The sequence below is a fragment of the Saimiri boliviensis genome, chromosome 5, assembly GCF_048565385.1.
Source record: "Saimiri boliviensis isolate mSaiBol1 chromosome 5, mSaiBol1.pri, whole genome shotgun sequence".
In the NCBI taxonomy this organism is placed as follows: domain Eukaryota; kingdom Metazoa; phylum Chordata; class Mammalia; order Primates; family Cebidae; genus Saimiri; species Saimiri boliviensis.
In genome coordinates this window covers 135506182-135527901 of record NC_133453.1, presented here as the reverse complement: position 1 = coordinate 135527901, position 21720 = coordinate 135506182, and the positions used below count along the sequence as shown (strand labels likewise).

At 42.1% G+C, this 21720-nt stretch overlaps 1 protein-coding gene across 7 annotated transcripts in view; it reads right to left on the bottom strand.

Annotated features, from left to right (window-relative positions):
* SV2B (synaptic vesicle glycoprotein 2B) overlaps positions 1–21720 on the bottom strand; it is a 194067-nt gene that overhangs the window by 50524 nt on the left and 121823 nt on the right. The gene's annotated exons all lie outside the window — the stretch shown is intronic.

Genomic DNA, 21720 nt, shown 5'->3' with positions numbered 1-21720 from the left:
CTGATCTAGACCCCTAGACAAATTGAAAAACTTCAGAAGTTAAATGTTGAATCCAACCCCTTACTTTTACCAGATGAGGAGGCTGAGCCCCAGAAAGGGTCAGTAACTTGCTGAGAACCTCAATGCTGGCGGAGGACCTACTGACACTGCGTTTGTGGTCTACTGGCTCCAGGCCTGGTGCTTTCACTACTAAACGTCACTGTCCAAGGCCAAGGAGGTACCAGAGAGAATAAAAAGACTTTCTCAAATCCTGTCTCTGTCTAGAAAAAGGAAGAATGGAGGACAAATGAGCCTATCACCAGGGAAGGGAAATACAAAATTAACAACATCTCTGGAACGGCTATGCTATTAGACTCATTTAAAATCTGTCTTTAGCAAAAGAAATTTTAAAAATACATTTGGAAAATTAGAATTCAGTGGAGTTATCAAAAATGTCTTTAGTGTGAAGCAGATACGAAACTAGTTAGAAAGCTAGAAATACAATCATCCTCTATTTCACTCAACAAGCTCAGTGGCATCTTAAGTCATTTGACCCTTTAATATACTGAGATTTTTGAGGATATTGAAAACCATGATTGGTACTTGCAGAGTAGAGGGGGAGGAGGAGGAGGTTGAAAGGAGGAGGGATGTGAGGGAGTGGAAGAGACTTTTAATTGGTGGTAACACAACAAAGGAAATAATACCCCCTCTCCCACTTGGAAGAGGGAGGAGCCTGCAGTGACAGGCATCATGCAAGCAAGAGCCCAATTCTGAGAATGAGACATGTGGGCCGTGGTCCTGGCTCCGTGATCACCACAGCATGCCTGTGGGCAGCGCATTCAGCCTCTCTGACCATTATTACTTCTTTGTAAAATTCAGACAACAGTGCTTATCTTTGCAGAATTGTTAGGATTGTATAGCTGACTGGATTTAAAGTATCTAGCAAAATGCCTGGCACAAAAGTAAATGCACAATAATGAAAGCTGCTGTTGATGTTATTAGCAGTGCAGCTGAAAACTGTCTGGAACCCTGGAAAGCCACAGGATTAGAAAAAATAAAAATAAGATGGTGACATTTGAAAAACAAGCCAATCATGTACTAAAGGAATATGAGGAACAAGGATAGAGAATAGCAGAAGAAACTTATTTTTAGTAGTATGCCCTTTAAACATACCTCCCTCTCTCCTTACCTGGAGAAGGAGCCAGGTTCCAACAAAAAGCGTTTTCTGAACAATATTTTTGAAGTTTACCTCTACCAAGATGTTGAAGAGGGGAAATTTTTTTTTTTTTTTTTTTTTTTTTTTTTGCTAACTCATATTTCTTTAGTTTGCACATTAAATGTCATTTCCTTAGAAAGGCACCCCTGATGTTCTAAACTAAGACTCAACCAACTTTTTCTATAAAGGGACACAGCATAGATATTTTACTTGTAAAATGTATTTGGCCATCTTCTATGGTGTCTGTCACATTGTATTATTCCTAGGTTTACAACCCATTAAAAATGTTAAAAAAAAAAAAAAATAGGTCACAGGCTTGTGGGTCACAGTTTCTTGACTCCTGTTCTAAATTTCAGCCGTCTCTGATAGCCTTTTGGCAGCATACCAATGCTTTCCCTTCGTATCTCATGCCTCTATTTGATATTATATATTTATTTGTTTGATATTTGCCAAACTCCTGTGACCGTAAACGCCTGGAGAAAGGGACCGTGTTGGTTTTGCTTCAGTAGAGTTCGACACTGTGTCTCCGGCACAGAGATGTACGTGTCATAGGTACTCCATTAATATTTGTTCAATAAGTAAAATAATCTAAAAGTAATTCCTAATCACTGTAGAAAAATCTGAAAAAATACCCCTCAAAATGTACCAAAGGTAAAACAAAAATCTATTCATCACACCACTCAGAGACAGCTGTTGTTAGCAGACTTTATTTTTGTATTTGTTTTTATTTTTGTATTTCACAGGGTGTGCAGATGGATACCCTGATGTTGCCCCATTATTTAATCCCAAAATGAGAGTTCTTTGTGGGATTCCCATATATGTTAAAGATTTATCACATTTACCACTTTGAGGGACTGTGAACCCCATGCCCTAGTCCAGGAGAATATTACCCTTTGAGGGGGTGTTTTTGGTTGAGTAATAAATAAATGGAATGGAAATGACAGGAATTACTTTTTAGAAATGTTATTATAGATGGAATGGAGATGGTTTAGTTGGAAGATGGTGATTTTTATCCCTGCAAAGCATATGCATACAGTCAAATAAATATTTGAGTCACTGCAGGAAAAAGCAGCTCATAATCCTCCCAGGATAATTAATGCATTTAATTTCTATGTATTCAATCAAAAAAAAAAAAAAGGTTAGAACTGGCTTCTTTGTCTTTGGTTAATTGCTAAATAAAGAAGCTCACCCACACGGGACCTCTTCTTTCATGTCACCATGGTAAGCCAGTGTGGTCTGATGGCACATCTTATCCTGCTGCCTCTGGTGTAGAGAGGAAATATTCTGTCTTTGTGAAAAGCATCTCTAAAGCTGGTGAGAGGTTTCTGATACCTGCCAGCTCTCTGGAAGGACATTTGGCATTGGGTCTCAAGAGCCACCATTGTTGATCTCCTTTGACTTCATGATTCAATTTCTTAGAATCTATTCTGAGCAAATAACTACAAACATCAACAAAGACATATGTGCAAAATGTTCTTTGCTGAGTTGTTTATTAAGTGAAAAGCTAGACTATGAAGCTTTTGATACAGAAAGGCTTCTATCATGTAAATACAGTATGTGGTTATACATGTACTTTTTGATACAGTAATTTCTGTCATTTCCATTCCATTTATTTATTACTCAACCAAATACACCCCCTCAAAGAGTAATATTCTCTTGGACTAGGGCATGGGGTTCACAGTCCCTCAAAGTGGTAAATGTGATAAATGGGAATCCCATTAACATATATGGGAATCCCACAAAGAACTCTCACTTTGGGATTAAATAATGGATAAACATCAGCGTATCCATCTGTGCATACCGTACGAAACAAGATGCATTGGGTAAGTCAGCCAGGTGCTTTGTTTATGTGGCATCTGATGCTTGGAAACTTCTGGAAGAGTAAACACTTTCTTTTGAGTTAAAAAGATTTGGCTTTAACAAGTTGTCTAATGGAAACCAATCTAGAATCACCATGTTAGACTTTTCTAGTCTATTATGGGTCCAGTAAACTCAAGTGAATAAATCTTCAGAAGTGGGTTAACTTTTCCATTCTCTTGGTAGTTAGAACTCTTTCCTAAATCTCACATAAGAGATTTGGATACAAATGTGTAGAGCAGAAGTGAAGGGACAAAAGAGTTAGCATTTGTTGATCTCCTGCCATGTGTAAGCTATTATGATAGGTCACATGTGTAATAATTTGGATTTGTCATTCCAACCTTGTCAGGGAAGTATCGATGGCTTCATTTAATAGATAGGGAACATGAGGTTAGGAGATTTCCTCTCTTTAATTAAAATGTAAGTAAACTCTCCCAAAATCTGATGAAAGAACCTAGTATTACAGTTCGGTGAGTCACCAATGCCCCAGATTATGAAATAGCCCGTGAGAAAGGATACACCAATGCTATTCAAGGACAGCAGGGTTGGGGTGAGGCATTTGTCACTCTGCCTGATGATGCAACATTCTCGCTCACCCTGGCCCCTCAGCAAGCCACAGCATTGCAGGAGAGAAGAACCATTCCTCCGGGAGGTTCTAGGTTCTGAATGTGTCCAATAGGCTCAGAGGTCAGGGTCTACAGGCACATCAAAAAGTCTGAGAGACAGAAGCCCCTCACTTCAGCAACAATGTGTAAGGACAGAGCCTTCAATCAGAAAGGTTCTCTCTCCAATCATGTATTGGGGAAACTAAAGGCTTTGCCTGGCAGCGGAGAGATTTTATCATCCCAGGAGATGGATAACCAAGCTCTAAACCATAGGACCACTTTCTGGGCCAAGTAATGAGCAATGAGGAGACCCAGAGCCCAGGTTCCTGGCTGTGTCTTTGGTGAGTAGAGACATGTCCACAGCCAGAGTGGAAGCAGTTGCAACTTAAAGGATTTAAGACACCAGCAAGGTTTCCAACTGGGGCTCACCCTAGCCTTGGGGCAAAGGCATATCTGTCACTTTCCTTAATCTTCTCTCAGGCTAAAAAGAAGAGGCATTAAGAAAGATTCCCTGAGGATACTGAGAGAACCCTGCAATTGCCTTGTTCACAAACTACCACACTAGAGATGTCTCAGAAAAGCAGCTTCCCTTTTGGTACCTACTATCCAGAATGACTCCAGGTGAGACACACAAGAGAAGGGGTCACTTGGGCCAGTGGAGGTATGACTTCTCATCTCAGACATGACCATAACCCAATGAGGCTCAGTGAAGCCTCTCCCATTTCACTTAAGACCAAGTTGTGGTCATTTATAGAGGATGGAATACTGTGTCTGATGGGATACAGGAATAGTCCAGGGGTCTCATAAGAGGGCTAGTTGTGGAGTAGGGCTGAGCTGAAACTGAGATGAAAAGAGATGATCAAAGAGCTAGAGAAGGAATCAATCGTGATATTGAAATTGCCGATCTGCATTCTCTATGCCAGGAAGAGTCTGGGACAGGAGCAAAAGTATAAGTAAGTCCCATCCTCTGCCTTCAAAATCTCATACTCTAGCAGAAATAAAGAGGGGAAAACAAGGGTGGCTCTGGGAAATAGGGCAGGGGCTACAGAATGAACACAGCAAGAATTCTGACGAGCTGGTGATGGGGAAGAGGGAGGGAGCAAAAGTTGGCTGCCTTTGAATAAGCTGATAGCTGGGGAGTGGGAGGTGGTGGTGAAGCGGGTGGGCAGGGCTGAACTTCACAGCAAGAGACTAGAAGATAGCAAGATGGGTTACTGACAGAAGTCAAACTCATGACCTGTGGCAACATCAGTTCTTGTGGAACTCAGATGCCTCTTGGTAAGATGACTCTGAACAGGAAGGCTGCCTTGACTTTGAAGGTCATCATCTCCCGTGTTAGGGTAGAGCCGAGTGACTTCAGGACTGGAAGCCATCTCTATTTATCTCTGGGGACACTTGGATATCTGGCTCTGGATCTTGGTCCAGATAAGAGCAGAAGAATTTGTGATGTGCTATTTAAAGTCTGAACTCCTCTGGCCACCCTGAGGGCCATTGTGTTGACTGATGGTTTTCAGCCAGGCTTGATCATGAAAACCCCTCTGGGCACTTCCGTGTTGAGCTCTTTTGAAGCGAAGATTTCTTGCACAGACCTTGGCGGCCCATGTGTGAACGAGAAGCACACAGAAAGTTGTGCCTCGAGGTCTCTCGAATCCCTGTGGCTTCCCTACACTCCTTGCCTACACTCTCTCTCGTTCCATGGTACCCTCTGCCCCAACCTAAAAACCTTCTGTGAGTATGTGCGGCGGAGCCCTTTCAAAGCCAAACTGATGACATCTTTGCATTTCCTGATCTCAGTGTTGCAAAAGCAGATGCCACCAGGGGCCAGGCAGGTTATACAAATGGGTGATACTTCCAGGCATCCCTAACAGGCAGTGTGGGGATGGAGAAACACATGCTCATCTAAAGGGAACAGCCAGCACCTAACTCTAGCCAACTGCTGCAGTACAGAAGCCCCTATTCCTACTGTTTCAAAAAGAACCAGAAATCTAGACTGCTAAATAAAATCTCAGTTTTAAAGCACTGCTCCCCAAACAGTAGTTTCATCTACTGTTTGAGAACCCTGCATGAAAGAGATTTGTGCAGGCTTTAATAGTATGTTTAGAAAGTATTTACATTTTTTAAAAATAATAGGTACCTCATGGCTCAAATCTCTAAATCCTATGACAGTTACTCTTAATCTGCTATTCACTCTTTTATCAAGCATTGAGCAACCCCTGGATACTGATGTCCTCGGCTCTCTCCCACCTCAGAGTCTGCACACCACTCTTTCCTCCTCCTAGAATCTTCTTTGTTCAGGTCTTTGCATGGTTAGCTCCCCATATTTCAGGCCAAATCTCAGAGAGGCCTTCCCGGACCATCCATCCACAGTAGCCTCTCCCTCCCACAGGTGGAATCCTACAGACCAGTTCAAAGGTCATCACAAGTATTTCAAGTGAATGAGACTGATGACTTGGTCCAGGCTGGTAGGTAGAGTGGTAAGAAGCGGCTGGATTCTGGGTGCATTTTAAACATAACCTCCAGAGGAAGGGTGGTAACGAAAGCAGGCAATGAACACGATCCCCAAAGTGAGTGGCAATACAGAAGAGATTCAAGGACTGAGCCCTGAAACATTCCATCATTTAAAGGCCAGGGAGATGAAGAGAGACCAGCAATGGAGAACAAGAAGGAGCAGCCAGTGGGCAGCTGGAAGACAAGGAGACAGAGACAGCTTAGACATCCACCAAAGAAAGCGCATCAAGGAGGAGAGAGCGGCCAGCAGTTAGAGTTGCTGTGAACAGGTGAAGGGCTGAGGATGAGAGCCGACTGCTGACCTGAGCAGGTGGAGGCCAGGCGTGATCTAGACAAGAACAGGTTTCTGAAGAGGCGAGGATTAACTCCTGTGTAAAGCTGCAACGTCCTCACTCATTCATCTGACCAAAAGTGGGTTCAGGTGAGAAGGGGAAGTGAGGAACTAGATTCAGTGAGTTTTACTGGGAAGGGAACAGAAAAGACATGTGTGGAATCGAGACTGAAGAACGGTGTGGTGTGCCGGTGGGAATGATTCCATGGAGAGATAAATATTGACGAAGAGGAGCTACAAAATGAGGAGGAAAATGTTTACAAAAGTGAAGTTCTGGGAGGTGAGAAGGGGATGGGATACGGGTGGCCCGGTGAGCCCCACAGCTCCTCCACGGTCCCACGAACACGGGGTCAGCACAGAGGCAGTGAGGAAGGTAGGTGTGGCAGTGGGGACTGTGGACGTTCTTCTCTGGTTGCTTCTGTTTTTCTCAGTTCAGGAGGAACTGAGTTTATGAGTCCAAGAGAGAAGATGAGGAAGAGATGCTGGAAACTGGAAAACAGTGGGTAAGACACAAAATCACCATGGAAGAGAGAGTGAAGGGATGAGGGAAATGAAGGATGATGGCTGGCAGCACACAGGGTCCCCTGGAGGCTCCGGATCATGAATTCAGTGAGGCCAGTGGGCAACCATGTGTGTTCTGTGTTCCTGACCAGCCGTGCAGCAACGGGGTATAGGGACAGACTGAGGAAAAGTCAGATGCAACCGGGGTGGGGAACACGGCCAAAAAAGAGAGGTGCAAGGAAACTGGTGATGTGATGACGGATGTGACATTATGTTCAGTGAGGAATGTGGTGAGAACAAGGGAGTAATAAGAGACAGTTAGATTAAAAGGCTGAAGATTGGAGAGGACATTAAGAAAATGAGAGAGCAGGATCATGGAAATCACTTACTAAAATCTCCAAGGACAATAACAGAAATATGCTTGGAATGTGACGGTGATGAACCTGGAACTACAATTCTCCAGGAATAGGAGCACACAGCCCAGGGGTCAGGGGAAGAATATGTAGTGATACTCTTGGATGACAAAAAATTTGAATATGAGATCTTTTAGTGAGGAGAGAGGGAGAGTGGCCTGGAAATGTCCAGGGGGACGAAGGAAGAGCAATGGTGCAAGAGTGGAGGCTGTGACGGGGCAAAGAACACCCATCTAAGGCTGCAGGGCTAGGTAACATCCTTAGAGGAGAAGGGGGAAGCGCAGGGAAATGGAGGCACGTACAGTACCATACGGGAACGCAAGTGTGGGTGGTGGGGGTGTCCTGGGAGACCTGGGACTTCCCATGGTGACTGACATACAGGGATAAAGAGCACAGTGAAATTTGTCCTGATCTTGGTGGCAAGTGTTGAGGAGAAAAAATGCTGGGAAGCCTACCAAGAGTACACTGAATTCTAGAATCTTCTTTACTCCTGCCAGTGGAAAAATGTAGGTCAGAGGGAACCATCTTGGTTTTGTTTTGTTGTTTAGTCTTTTTATTAAAATGTTGGCCCCGTGAGAGGAGGGACTTATACCTCTTGTTCAACCATCAACAACCCAGTGAGTAATTGGGTAAAGTGAAAATTAAAAATATATAAATAGAAGCTCATTTACTGGATCCTTACTGTGTGCCAGAGACTGTGATGAGCCCCGTATGTGCTTTATTTTATTTAAGCCACACGATCGTTCTGTAAGCAGGTACTAATAATATTTTAATCTCACAGATTAAGAAACCAAGGTTAGGGAGGTTAAGTGACTTGTGTAAGATGATAGGGTTGGTGATGTATCCAAGATATGAAAGCAAACAGTTTACTTTTAAAACCCTTATGCCTGTGACAGACTCTGCCGGTCACATTCCCAACAGCCTTTTTCCCTTTACTTCCTTACTAAGGGAAGTCTGGCTTTTGTTCAGGTACTAAATGTGTTCAGAGAGCTGGCCTCCCCAAACACACTCAACCCTAGGGAATCAATCATAGTTCATTTAAGATGGTCATCTTCATCCAATTCTTCTTGCCAGTGATTAATCCAGGTAAGCAATAAGACGTGGCGGACACCTGCCAGATGACAATGGGAAAGCCACGTGGGAGGGCGTAGAGCTTACAGCTATGATGGCCACCTTGTGACCATCAGGCAACGTAAAGAGAATTACAGACATGCTGGCCAGTCTCAGTGGCACACACCTGTAATCCCAGCACTTTGGAAGGCTGAGGCTGGGGGATCATGAGGTCAGAGATCGAGACCATCCTGGCCAACATGGTGAAACCCCATCTCTTCTAAAATACAAAAAAAAAAAAAAAAATTAAAATTAGCCAGAGGTGGTGGTGTGTACCTGTAATCCCAGCTACTCGGAAGCTAAGGCAGGGGAATGGCTGGAACCCGGGAGGCGGAGGTTGCGGTGAGCCGAGATCACGTCATTGCACTCCAGCCTGTGTAACAAGAGCAAAACTCCGTCTCGAAAAAAAAAAAAGGGTAATCGCAGACATGGCAACCTCACGCCCTGACATCAGTGAGTCATTGAACCAACTCTGGTACCACCTACTTTTAAAACTCTTTATCAATAAATAATGAGTATCTTTATGATTGAAAACCATGGTTACCAGAAGCCACATGCATCCTATACACATGCTGCCATCTAAAAAAGAAATCACACTAATGAAAGATTCTATGATTGGTTTAAATAATCGTCCCTATGAGCACACGGCAAGACAACTTGGCACAGAGGAAAGAATTCTGTGCCAGTAGTCAGGAGTCTCAGGTTCTGGTCTGAGAGTACATGACTCTGATCAAGTCACTTTCTTCTTGGGGCCCAGTTTTTTTCGAGTCAGAATCAAAGGCCATGCTAGGAGATCTCCTTCCTCTCTTTCACTTCTAATATTAGATGGCACTATAATTTTGTAATTCATGCCTTATGCCTTATAATCTGTTATCATGTCTCCTTTCAAGGATAAGACTTCCCTTTCTAGGACCCAAAAAGTGGTGAACCAGAGAGGCCAAGGCAAGGACAAAACTTCTTTGGACTATTTTCCACACATCCCCAGCAGAGACCGATGTATGCCTCTGAGTCAGCAAAATCTCCAGTGGCGAAGCAGAAAGTGTACACTGCGCACATTGAAGCAGCCCAGGCCAGCCCACACAGAGAAGAGGATGTTCACATCCAGCCTGTTCAGTGGACCCCATGGGGCATGTCAAAGGCTAGTACATTGCCAGGACCTTCTGTCACACCTCCTTTCTTCCATTCCTGCTAACATTTGTGCTTTTCCAGCTTTCTTCTCTGAAACTAAAATCAATCCTTTGCAAAGTGACACTCAGTTCAGCTCAGCTTGCGCTGGTTAAGGTTTGTAAAATAAAGAGGGATTTTATACCCACTGGCCTATAAAGAGTCCTTTTAGCTGGCAGTCACGAGCTCCACCAAGGACCTGAGTGTTCCCTGTCTGACGGGGCTGCTGGTGGAAGAGATACGGGAAGTTCTTTGTGCTCTGTTGCTCTGTTCCATACTTAGTGACAAATCATCTCTTGGGCCCAACATGAAAGATGGCAATGTCACCACTCAGATCTCTGGAAGCCTATTCTAGGCTGACAGTCTGTGCCTCAGGGATCACTGCAGACCCCTGCAGCTTGCCCTTCCAATGAAATCAACACAAACAACACCCCTCTCTCACCTACAGAGATGGCTGGCACTGACTCCAGCACCCTGATAGAGGCCAATGCCACTTCGCACGTGCACTTTATTGGAGTCACCCAATTTGCGTAAAAGTTGTTAAGGTTATGTGTGTCATGTGCACCTGGAAAAATCTTCCAAGGATGAGACAGCAAGTAAACGAGAAGCAAAGACTTTCAAGTCAGATCTACCTGGACTTTTCAAACCCTAGATCCCTCACTGACTAGTTCTCACAAGTTACTTTATCCTCTTAGAGCCGATGTTTCCTCATCTGTTAAACAGTGAAAATAAGGTTTGCCTCGCAGGTCATTATCAAGGTTAGAAATGGTGTAATATAAGATACCTGGGACAAAATGGACACAAAGAAAGAGCTTATCAAATTATAACTCTTGGTAGTAGCAGGAGTGGTATAATCATTATAATTTGCTTCTAAATTTGGAAAAAAAAGTAACAGGTTATACAAGTCAGTGGGAAATAACTGACTTGTTCACATCCGTTTCTTTTGCATTCTTTGAAAAAGTCTGTATGGGAGAAAATAAACCTTTTAACTTCATTAGTATAAAGGAACCCATGGTGACAATGAGTGGCAACACAGAACCGGAAAGTCACATTAGGAACTGGAGTCCAGCACTCATCCCTGGAGGTCACTGACCCACACATCCCTCATTGCAAAAATACAGACCATCACCCTGCTCATCTCACAGAGTCATTTGAAGATCAAATAAGAGTGATTAGGAAAACCACTGAAAATCTATAAAGCACTGTACAAGATTTTTTAATGCAGTTCCGTTTTTTTCATGCTACCCAAGATATGTGCAAATACTCCAAACATCATTGCAAGCCCAAGAAGGAAGCCATGTGGGGATCACTCCTACTTTTTATATATAGCACAACAAGCAAAAACCCTCACACCTCAGCAGCTCCTGATACACAGTGTTTGTATAAACTACCTGGTTCTCCACTCTGGCTGCACAATCACATCATTAGAGAGCTATTTAAAAATGCATATGCCCATGACTCACCCATAGACGTTCTGACTTAATTATTCTAGAGCAAAGCCTGTGGTTTATATCAGCAGCTCCTCAGGTGATTCTACTGGGCAGCCAGGATTAAGGACATTCATCTAGTGCAGTGGTTGTCAACTGGAAGTGACTTTGCCCCCCAGGGGACAGTTAGCAATATCTGGAGATATTTTTGGTTTTCACAACTGGGAGCAGGGTGCTAGAGGCATCTAATGGGTAGAGGCCAGGCATGCTGCTAAGCATTCTACAATGCAAAGGACAGCCCCTCAGAACACAGAATTGTCCAGCCCAACATGTCAACAGTGCATGACTTTGAGAGGGGCCACACCGAGGACTCGTTTTAAAGAAAGTCAGTAACTGACCATACTGCACAAAAATGGCACAGCAGCACTTCTGGTCTCACATGCTCTCCAGAGCCTTGTCATTTCCTCCATCAGGAGATGGAGTCTATTTCTCCTCTTCTTGAAATCGAACTAGTCTTTATTACTATCTCAACAAACAGAATTCAAGAAAATAACATGCTTGACTTCTGAGGCAAAGTCACAAAAGGCTTCTGCTTGTCTTTCTCTCTCAAGATCTCTTTCCAATATCTCCCCTTTCTGGAAGCCCCAAGCCAGTAGGAAAAAAAAAATCCAGCTACCCTGGAGCTGCCATGTTGGAAAGATCACATGGAGAGATCACACAGAGATAGAGAGAGATGCTCAAAAGAAGCCCCAGCCATCCATGTCATCCAGCCTGGGTACCAGATATTTGTGTGGGTGAACGCTCTAATGATTCTAGCCCCCACCTTCCAGCTACCCCAGGCAATGTCACATGGAACAGGGGCCAGGTGTCTTCCCAGACTGTAGATTCATAAGCAAAGTAAATGGGGTAGAGGTTTTGGTTCTACAGGGAGTATATGTTTGCTTGCTTGTTTGATATGCAGTAATAGGTAACAAGAACAAGTCCCTTATGATTCTGTAAAAGATTCGTCTCTAAACCCTCTTCATTGCACCACCAAGGTCAAAAGCTCACATATACTTGTAGAGGGAACGAATTTATATATTTTCAGCCCACACCCAACCCTGCAACTTCCACCTCCATCCTCAGTGAATATGCCAGTTTACTTAAGAATTCTTCCTATTCATTTCTGTTGTGCTTTCTGTAGTCCAGAAGATCACATTTTCCAACATGTGGGTCAACGGGCTTATGAGTCCTTTTTATTCTTGGTGAAGTTTTCCACAGTGGGAGCAAATATAAGCATAAATATAGGTGAATCAATATAAATAAATAGCCTATTTTTTATTCTGATAATTAGTAAATTGGTAAATAGGATAATCTTTCATGACAGCAGAGTAATATATCCATCTCTGAGCTGCTATGAAAATTCAACTCACAATTTATTCTAACGCAGCTGTCCCATCTGACATCGCTCTGTGTCCTCCATGTGGCTGGCAGAGATACCACACCCAGGGGTCAACTGTTAAGTTCTAAATCTTCCCACACAATCTCGTGCCAACTTTAAAGATCTCATTCCTTCCCAGTCAACGTTCTCACTTTAACAGAAGATATCCTGCAAGGCTGGGAATTCAATTTGCACTGTAATTCAGCTGTTCACAGAATGAGATTCTGGGTTTAGTTTTCAGTCATCTCAGCAGATAAGGATCTCTTTCAAGGGAAACACAGAACCTTTCAAATCCTTTATACAGCATTTGAGCTGGGAATTTGAATCCTTGGGCTCATTCATTTCTTTCCCCACATTGTCGAGGAACATTAGTGCTATCAGCCAAAGTCATTACACTCATTAGTTTGACAAAAATGTTTGAAGGTATCACGTACTTGGTCACCCAGATTCTTGCCTATTATAAGTATTTTGATTAGGTGCATCTAGTGATATTTTATGTATTGTCATTGCTACGTCACACCATGGACTATCAGTACTCTCTTTACTCCTAGAAATAGAGTCAAGTGTCTTTTTTTTTTTTTTTTTTTTCTAAAATTTACACTTGGAAGATCACTTCTGCAAGAAAATCTACTTTTATATGTACTTCAAATTCTTAATTTGAAAAATATTTTCCATTGTATTTAATTTCTTGATTTCTTTTTTCTTTTTTTTTTTTTTTTTTTTTTTGCTTAGGACAACTTGTCTAACTTATTTCTGCCTCTCCCTGGCTGGCCTTTTTTCTCTCCTGCAAGTACGCCTCTGCATGATACACATGGCTGCCAGCAACATAGGCACAGGGTGGAGTGGTCCTCTTCACTTCCTGATCTAGTTTTGTTTTTCTTTTTTTTTTTTTTTTTATTTTTATTTTTATTTTTTTTGAGAAAAAGAATAATAAGAAAAAGAATAAAGAAGAGGAAGAAAGAGAAAGAGGAAGAGGGAGAGAGAATGGGGGTATTGCTTTGCTGCCCGGGCTAGAATGCAGTCTAAATATGGGTATGCCTATAATTGTCCCTAATAATGGAGACATGAAAGAAAATGAGGGAAGAGAGTAACAAACAAGGAGCCAACCAACATTTCATTTAAACTTCTAAGTTGATATGATGTAGTACTGATAAGAGTGTATATTTTGTGTAAAGTGGAGAGTTCTATAAATGTTAATTATGTTTACTTGTTCCAGATCTGAGTTCAAGTCCTGGATATCGTTATTAATTTTCTGTCTCATTGATCTGTCTAATATTAATGTTGAAGTCTCCCACTATTATTGTGTGGGAGTCTAAGTCTCTTTATAAGTCTTGTATGTCTGGGTATTCCTGTATTGGGTGCGTGTATATTTAGGACCTTTAACTCTTCTTGTTGTTGCATTAATTCTTTTATCATTATATAATGTCCTTCTTTGCTTCTTTTGATCTTTGTTGCTTTAAATACTATTTTATCAGAGGCAAAAATTGTAACTTCTGCTTTTTATTTATTTATTTTTGCTCTCTGGTTGGTTGGTAAGTCTCTCTCCATCCTTTGTTTTGAGTCTTTGTGTATCCTTAAATGTGAGATGGGTCTGGATGCAGCATACAGTTTTAGTTTTTTGTCCAAATTGCCTGTCTTTGAATTGAGGAATTTAGTCAATTTAAATTTAGAATTGATAATGATATATGTGAGTTTAATACTGTCATTTAATATTAGCTGGCTATTTTGCCCATTAGTTGATGTAAATTCTTCATTATATTGGTGTTTTTTACTTTTTGGTATTTTTTAGAAAGGCTGATACTGTTTGTTCCTTTCTATGTGTAGTGGTTCTTTCAGAAGCTCTTGTAAAGCAGGCCTGGTGGTGATGAATTCTCTGAGTGCTTGCTTGTTCACAAAAAACTTTATTTTTCCTTCACTTATGAAGCTTAGTTTGGCTGGATGTAAAATTCTTGGTTGAAAGTTCTTTTCTTTAAGGATGTTGAATATTGGTCCCCACTCTCTTCTGGCTTGTAGGGTTTCTGCTGAGAGATCTGCTGTGAGTCTGATAGGCTTCCCTTTGTGGGTAACCTGACCTTTCTCTCTGGCTGCCCTTAGTATTTTCTCCTTCATTTCAACCCTGGTGAATCTGACGATTATGTGTCTTGGAGTTGCTCTTCTTGAGGAATATCTTTGTGGTGTTCTCTGTATTACCTGGAGCTGAATATTATCCTGCCTTACTAAGTTGGGAAAATTTTCCTGAATAATATCCTGAAGCATATTTTCCAGCTTGGATTCATTCTCTTCGTCACATTTAGGTACACCTATCAAGCGTAGATTAGGTCTTTTCACATAGTCCCATATTTCTTGGAGACTTTGCTCATTCCTTTTTATCCTTTTTTCTCTAATCTTGTCTTCTTGTTTTATTTCATTGAGTTGGTCTTCGACCTCTGATATCCTTTCTTCTGCTTGATCAATTCGGCTGTTAAAACTTGTGCATACTTCACGTAGTTCTCGTATTGTGCTTTTCAGTTCCATCAATTCACTTATTTTCCTCTCTAAATTTTGTATTCTTGTTGACATTTCGTCAAACCTTTTTTCAAAGTTCTTAGTTTCTTTAGATTGTGTTAGCATAAGTTCTTTTAATTCACAGGAGTTTCTTATTATCCACGTTTTGAAGCCTGCTTCTGTAATTGGAACACACTCGTTCTCCATCAAGCCTTGTTTCGTTGCTGATGAGGAACTGGGATCCCCTGGTGAGGGAGAGGCGTTCTGATCTTGGGTATTCTCAGCCTTTTTTGGCTGTTTTCTTCCCTTCGTTGTAGATTTATCCATCTGTGGTCTTTATAATTACCGTCTTTGTAATTGGGTTTCTGAGTGAACGTCCAACTTATTGATTCTCAGCGCCAAAATCTGAGCAACCCGCTGCGCCGACCAAATCAGCGGCGTTAAGATTGATGGTGCCTTTCTGACTCTGCACCAAGAACCGACGCTCCGAGGTGCTGGCAAAACCGCCTCGCCGGTCACAAGAGTCGCGCTGGCGACCCGTGGGGCTCCTCCGCTGGGAATCTCCTGGTGCGTGAGCAACAAGAATTCATGTGAAGGTGTGGCGTCCTCTCATTCTTTGCGTTTTCAGTGGGAGCTGCAGTCCCAAGCTGCTAGTGATCAGCCATCTTGGATCCGAGTCAAGTGTCTTTAACATGAACTCAACATAAGTGCCCATCAACAGAGGATTAGATAAAGAAAAGGTAGTGCATATACATCATGGAATACTACACAGCCATCAAAAAGAACAAAACCATGTTCTTTGAAGCAACATGGATGCAATTGGAGGCCAAAATCCTACGTGAATTAATGCAAGAGTAGAAAACCAAATACTGCATGTTCTCACTTATAAGTGGGAGCTAAATATTGGGTATTCATGAACATAAAGATGGGAATAATAGACACTAAGGAATAGGGAGGAGAAAGAACTGAGAAGCTGTTAGGTACTTTGCTCACTATGGGGGTGATGGGATCATTTGTAATCCAAACCTCCGCCTCACATCTAGGTACAAACCTGCACATGTACCCACTGAATCTAAAATAAAAGTTGAAATTATATTTTAAGTTCAAAAAGAACTACTGTTGCAACAATATGTCACATTCAAAAAAGAAAGTACTTTTAAATCTAATTGGATTAAGAAGCCAGTTCCAAAAACCCCAGAACCCGTTCAGAAAACTCATCCTCAAAATTATGCTCCTCTGGAAGCACTCCCAGCACCAAAATCACCGGGGCAGAGGGATCATCCTAAAGCAACAGGCCGCATCTTACCACCTCCTTCCTCAAAGGCATATGTCATAGCTCCCCATTGAACAGCTCTCCATTGCCAGTGGAATCAAATCCATACTCCTAAAACATGAAAATCCGCATATGCCTGCTAGGTGAGCCCTTCATTTTAAGTCTATTCTATTTCTTTTGTTGTTTTTATTTTTTTCACAAGAGCATCAAGTAATCAGTCTATCCTAAAGAATCAGGTGATCTAAACAATATAAATAAGAACAACTGATATAAATTAAATACAGAAAGAAATCATGGACATTCCCAGTGGTGGATTTCACCATCATGAGTGAGTAGGTATTTACTGAGGACATGTTTTTTGCCAGACAAGTGACCCCTCCACCCATGCCACTCCCTTCTGAGACACAGAGTGGCTCCTCCTTTCAGGAACTGACAATGAATTTAGGCTTACAGAAAACACAGATCATAAATCAAATATTCTGCCCTGATGCTCAGCTAGAATTTGCATATAAAACAATGGTAGGATAATCTTTCATGACAGCAGAGTAATATATCCATCTCTGAGCTGCTATGAAAATTCAACTCACAATTTATTCTAATGCAGTTGTCCCATCTGACATTGCTCTGTGTCCTCCATGTGGCTGGCAGAGATACCATACCCCAGGGGTCAACTGTTAGGTCCTGAATCACTTTCTGAAAGGTAGAACTCCCAGAGTCTTTTCACTGCAGATGGCAAGAAGCTAACAGCCAACAAAATATATAACAAGTCACTGGGTCCTTCCAAGAAATCAAAACTCTGCAGGCAAAATCTGGAACTCTTCCCTGAAAGTGAAGCTCACTTTCATAGGCATGAAGTTAGGGAATACCCCACAGCTCCAGGTTAAGGTGTTTATCTGCAATTATGAAAACTTGGTGTCAATTTATCAAATGCAGGCAGAAAAAGATGGGGTTGGTTTGTCTTACGTGTCACCAATATTGTTATCCTATAGGTTTGTGCAAAAGTAATTGTGGTTTTTGCCATTTAAAAGTAACAGCTCCAGGGAGAGAAGGCTCTGAGTTGCCAGTGATGTCATTTATAAGGACCAAATGGCTCAATCTGCCACACGGCCCTGAGCTGCTTTAGTCATGTCTTTGGGTGATTTTTTTTTTTACACATACCCAGAAAATACATAATGATCACATGAAAGGCTAAAATACATGTGGATTCACTCATCAGCCACCTAAAATTGTGACATCTCAGAAGACTTCAGATTGGCCCAAGGTCACACAATCATTGATAGAGCAATTGCAAAAAATAAGTCACCTAACTCTAGAACCCCCTCAACCTCAAGCTCTATCCCTTAACATTGTCTTTGTTTTTTTCCTATCTGAATAAAAGTGATAAGACTGACTGCTGCATTGAACAATTATATTGCAGTGCTTGTATTTTACATTTCTGTGTGACCTCTATTTCCACCATTAGAATAAAACTCACTGAGTTCCAGGACTTTGACTCCTTGTATTGCCATAGACCAGAGGAGTACCAGGCGTGTGGTAATGCTCAATCATTTTTTAAAAGAATGGAGGAAGACTTTAATTAACAAATGAACTCATTGTCCTTCATGGAGAGCTGAAGGAGGCCAACTGCTGGACACTATGCAGGGATGAGCCTTCAGTGCTAACCAGATACTCACAGACATTTTTCTTCCCCAAGTGAAACAGTTCTAGATGAAGATCCAATAGAAAATAATGCTCAAGAGAAGCAAACTTTCATCCTTCTAAAAGCTCAGAAAAATAGGACAGCAGCACCCAGATATTTTTGTCACCTGGCCAAGGGACATTTCTTTATTTCCTGAACTGATTCATTCATTTACAGGAAGAAAATAACAAAATATCTTATGATTTGACACTTGAATTTCAGAGTGGAGATTTCTCTTACTGAATTCCTTTCCTGGGCCATCACGTAGACGTCAAGTGTCAAGGCATCACTTTCAGAGAGCTTCTTTCTCTTTTCTCTTTTTTTTTGAGACAAGGTGTCACTCTGTCACCCAGGCTGGAGTACAGTGGCATGATGATAGCTCACTGCAACCTCCGCCTCCTGGTCCCAAGATATCCTCCCACCTCAGCCTCTGAAGTAACTGGAACTACAGACACGCACCACCATATCTGGCTAATTTCTTTTGTATTTTGTGGACATGGGTTTTACCATGTCGCCCAGGCTGGTCTCAAACTCCTGGACTCAAGTGATCCTCCCACCTCAGCCCCCCAAAGCAGTGGGATTTCAGGCGGGAGCCCCCACACCCAACCAGTTTCTTTTTAAAATAGAGAGATGATGGCGTAAGAGACAACTAAGTGAGCAGCACTGAAACATAAATGGCCTTTTCACTAGCTGAGGATGGATAGGGTGACCTTAGAAGTCTACCATAAAAAACAATGGCTGAAAGAAATTTACAGTCTCACCTGAGAAAATCTGTTCCTGAATCATCATCAAGCAATCAGTTTAGTAATAATAACAACCACAATCAACAATAATAATAACTAAGATATCCTGAGCACTGATTAGGTGCAGGTACTGTTTTAGCCACGTTAAGTGGATTAACCTCATTTAATCCTTAAAAAAAATCCTATGAAGTAGATACCATTATTATCTCCATTTTGCAAATGGGGAAACCAAGGCACAGAGAAGCCATATTACTTTCCCAAAATCACCCTACTAAGAATTGGCACAGCAAGGGCTCAAACCCAAGCAACTGGCTCCAGGGCCATGCTGCTTTGTCGCCTCGCTGCAGCTATAATTCACTGCAAACCCAGGGGGGATAATGGCAGAAGATAAAGTAACAAGAACTAAGCGTTGAGAGGGCACCACGGGCTGGTTGCTGTACACCTGCATTATCTCATTTAGTCTTCACAGCAATGTATTACTGCTCTTACACTACAGATGGAAAAACTGAGAATTAGAGTCATACCTTGCCCGAGGTAGCTAGTGGGTCTATGAGACACAGGACATACCCACTTGCCAAATTCTAGAGGTCAGACTCCAGTGCCCACGTCATCATCAGCACACCATGCTCCCTTTCTGTTGGGACCAGTCTGGTGTTCCAAGCAAAATAAGGTGCTTGATGACACAGAGAGCAGCCTGTGCATGGCATAACCTCTTTTCCACAAACCAGGTGTGAGAGAAAGGCTGTATGGTGTGGCAGAATGCGCACAGACTTTGAAGTCAACTAGACCTGGGGTCAAACCCCTGCTCGACACTTACGAGCTATGTGACCTTAGATAAAACTCTCTGAATCTGTTTCTGCATGTTTACACTGAAAGACAAAGATCATCTAACCATCATGGTGACATGTGACAGTGTGTGGAAATTCTGGCCTCATGAAAACCTCAAATCATCCAGCCCCCTGTATCCATTTAAACACTCATTTTCTTGACCACAAGAGGGTAACATGAGCACAAAGGAAGTCCATCTCTGTTCAAAGGGTCTGCCTGCTCCTCCTGTGTAGAGTCATAGCGTCTTCTGGGCAGACACTAAAAGCAAAATTTACTAACATGGACTCCTCGGATTAAGATCATGTTCCGTCAACTCCCAGCATTTGCCCTAGGAGCCAGCAGGAGTCACAACCATACTGCAGCTCTGCTAATGAGGCTGCCAGGCACCACGATGCCAGAGAGACCAGCAGGGCATGAAATCATTACCGACATTGCCAATTTGGACTAACAGGGACCCAAGGTTTCAGTTGGGAATACTGCAAAACAAATTAATGTCTCGGAAATATTTACATCAGTTGGAGATGGTTTTATTTTGATTGGGGTTTTGGGGTTTTGTTTGTTTGTTGGTTTTGTCCTTTAAAAAAAATTTACTATTTGTACTTAAAAGCAGGTAGCAGAATTTCTTAATATGAAAAAGAACTATACTAAAATCTGTTGGTGTTTGAAAACTGCTGCTCAAGTCCTTTCTTCTGCCTGCCTACGCTCTGCCTCTTTTCGTCCCCTAATGGTCACAGCTGACACAGCTCTAATCATTTTAAATGGACCGTTCGTTAAACACAAATGTGTAAAACCATTTTTTAAAGTCCCAGGGACAATTCTTTAGGCAGATGTTCTCTATTTTATGTCTCGATATTATGTACAGTGGCTCTAAACCAGGGAACTGCAGACTGTAGCCCACAGGCTAAATCTGACCCATGGACCGTTTTTGTCAATAAAGTCTATTTGGAACACAGTCACGCCCATCTGTTTACGTGTTGTTCAAAGTTGCTATTGTGCTACAGTCACAGAGTTGAGTGGTTGTGACAGAGACCATCTGGGTCTACAATATTGACTATCTGGGTCCCCACAGAGCTTTCTGCTAGCTCTTGGTCTATAGCAAGTACTGGGGACCTGAATTGCACCAGGTATTTCATGGAGCCTTTCCCTACAGTAACTAAATAATTCTCTGTGTTTGCTAATGTCTGTTTCTTCGACTACACACAAATTGAGAGACAAAAGCTATTTTCTTCCCAGGTCCTGAGCACAGAGACTAGCATTAAGGTAAACAAAAACTATGTGTTGAAATCAAGAACTAAATTGCTAGATAGATTTTGGGCTCTTGAGGGTCATAAGCACATCCTGGTCTTGAATGAGAACTTGACTGATGATAAGTTCTCAATAATTGCATGTTCGCTGCACAATTAATTTCATGGACTCTAAATTTAGAGGGTAGATACGTTTTGCAGGACGTTTGGAGACTAAAGACAAACGCTTGTCTATGTGATGATGAAGTTTCTACATCACAGCATTCGTGCCTATCCTCTAATTTCACAAATCCTCTCGGCCTCAGCCTGATGCTCATGCTGGGCTCTGATGGTGCTGATCTCTAAATTGATTTGCAAAGCTGGTCCTTTATCATGTAGAATCCATCTGTGCTTCACAGCATGGTTCCCAGCAGCCTGCAGGGACGCCACTGGTGTGCTCAAGCCATCATTTTCACCCCTAGGGTATGTGGGCATTCAGCCTACTAACATTTACGTACATGAGCAACCAGAAACAGACACCATCAGATTCTGGAAAGACACAGAGAGAAGGACTAAGTGGTAGCGACTAGCCAGGGATCTCTTCCCAAATGTATTGTCATTAGGACACGGAAGAAGGTTTCACTTGCCACTCTCACATTTGCCACTCCCAAAATGTATTTGTCATCGGACATGGAAGGAGGTTGAATATGAAGAAGAGAGAAATCTGACTCTCAAGGAGGCAACAAGATCTGGAAAGCAAACTGAGAGCTCATAAATCAATAGAAATCTCACTGAGGTTCATACACCTCAATAGAAATCCAACACTTAGCTGTGCAAACTTAAGCCAATCAATTGATTTCTCCAAGAAAAAAATTTCTTAACAGCAAAATGGGTACCTTGTGATATATTTAAAGTGTCTAACAGTGGCAGATACTGTATACATTTTACTTCTCCCTCTTT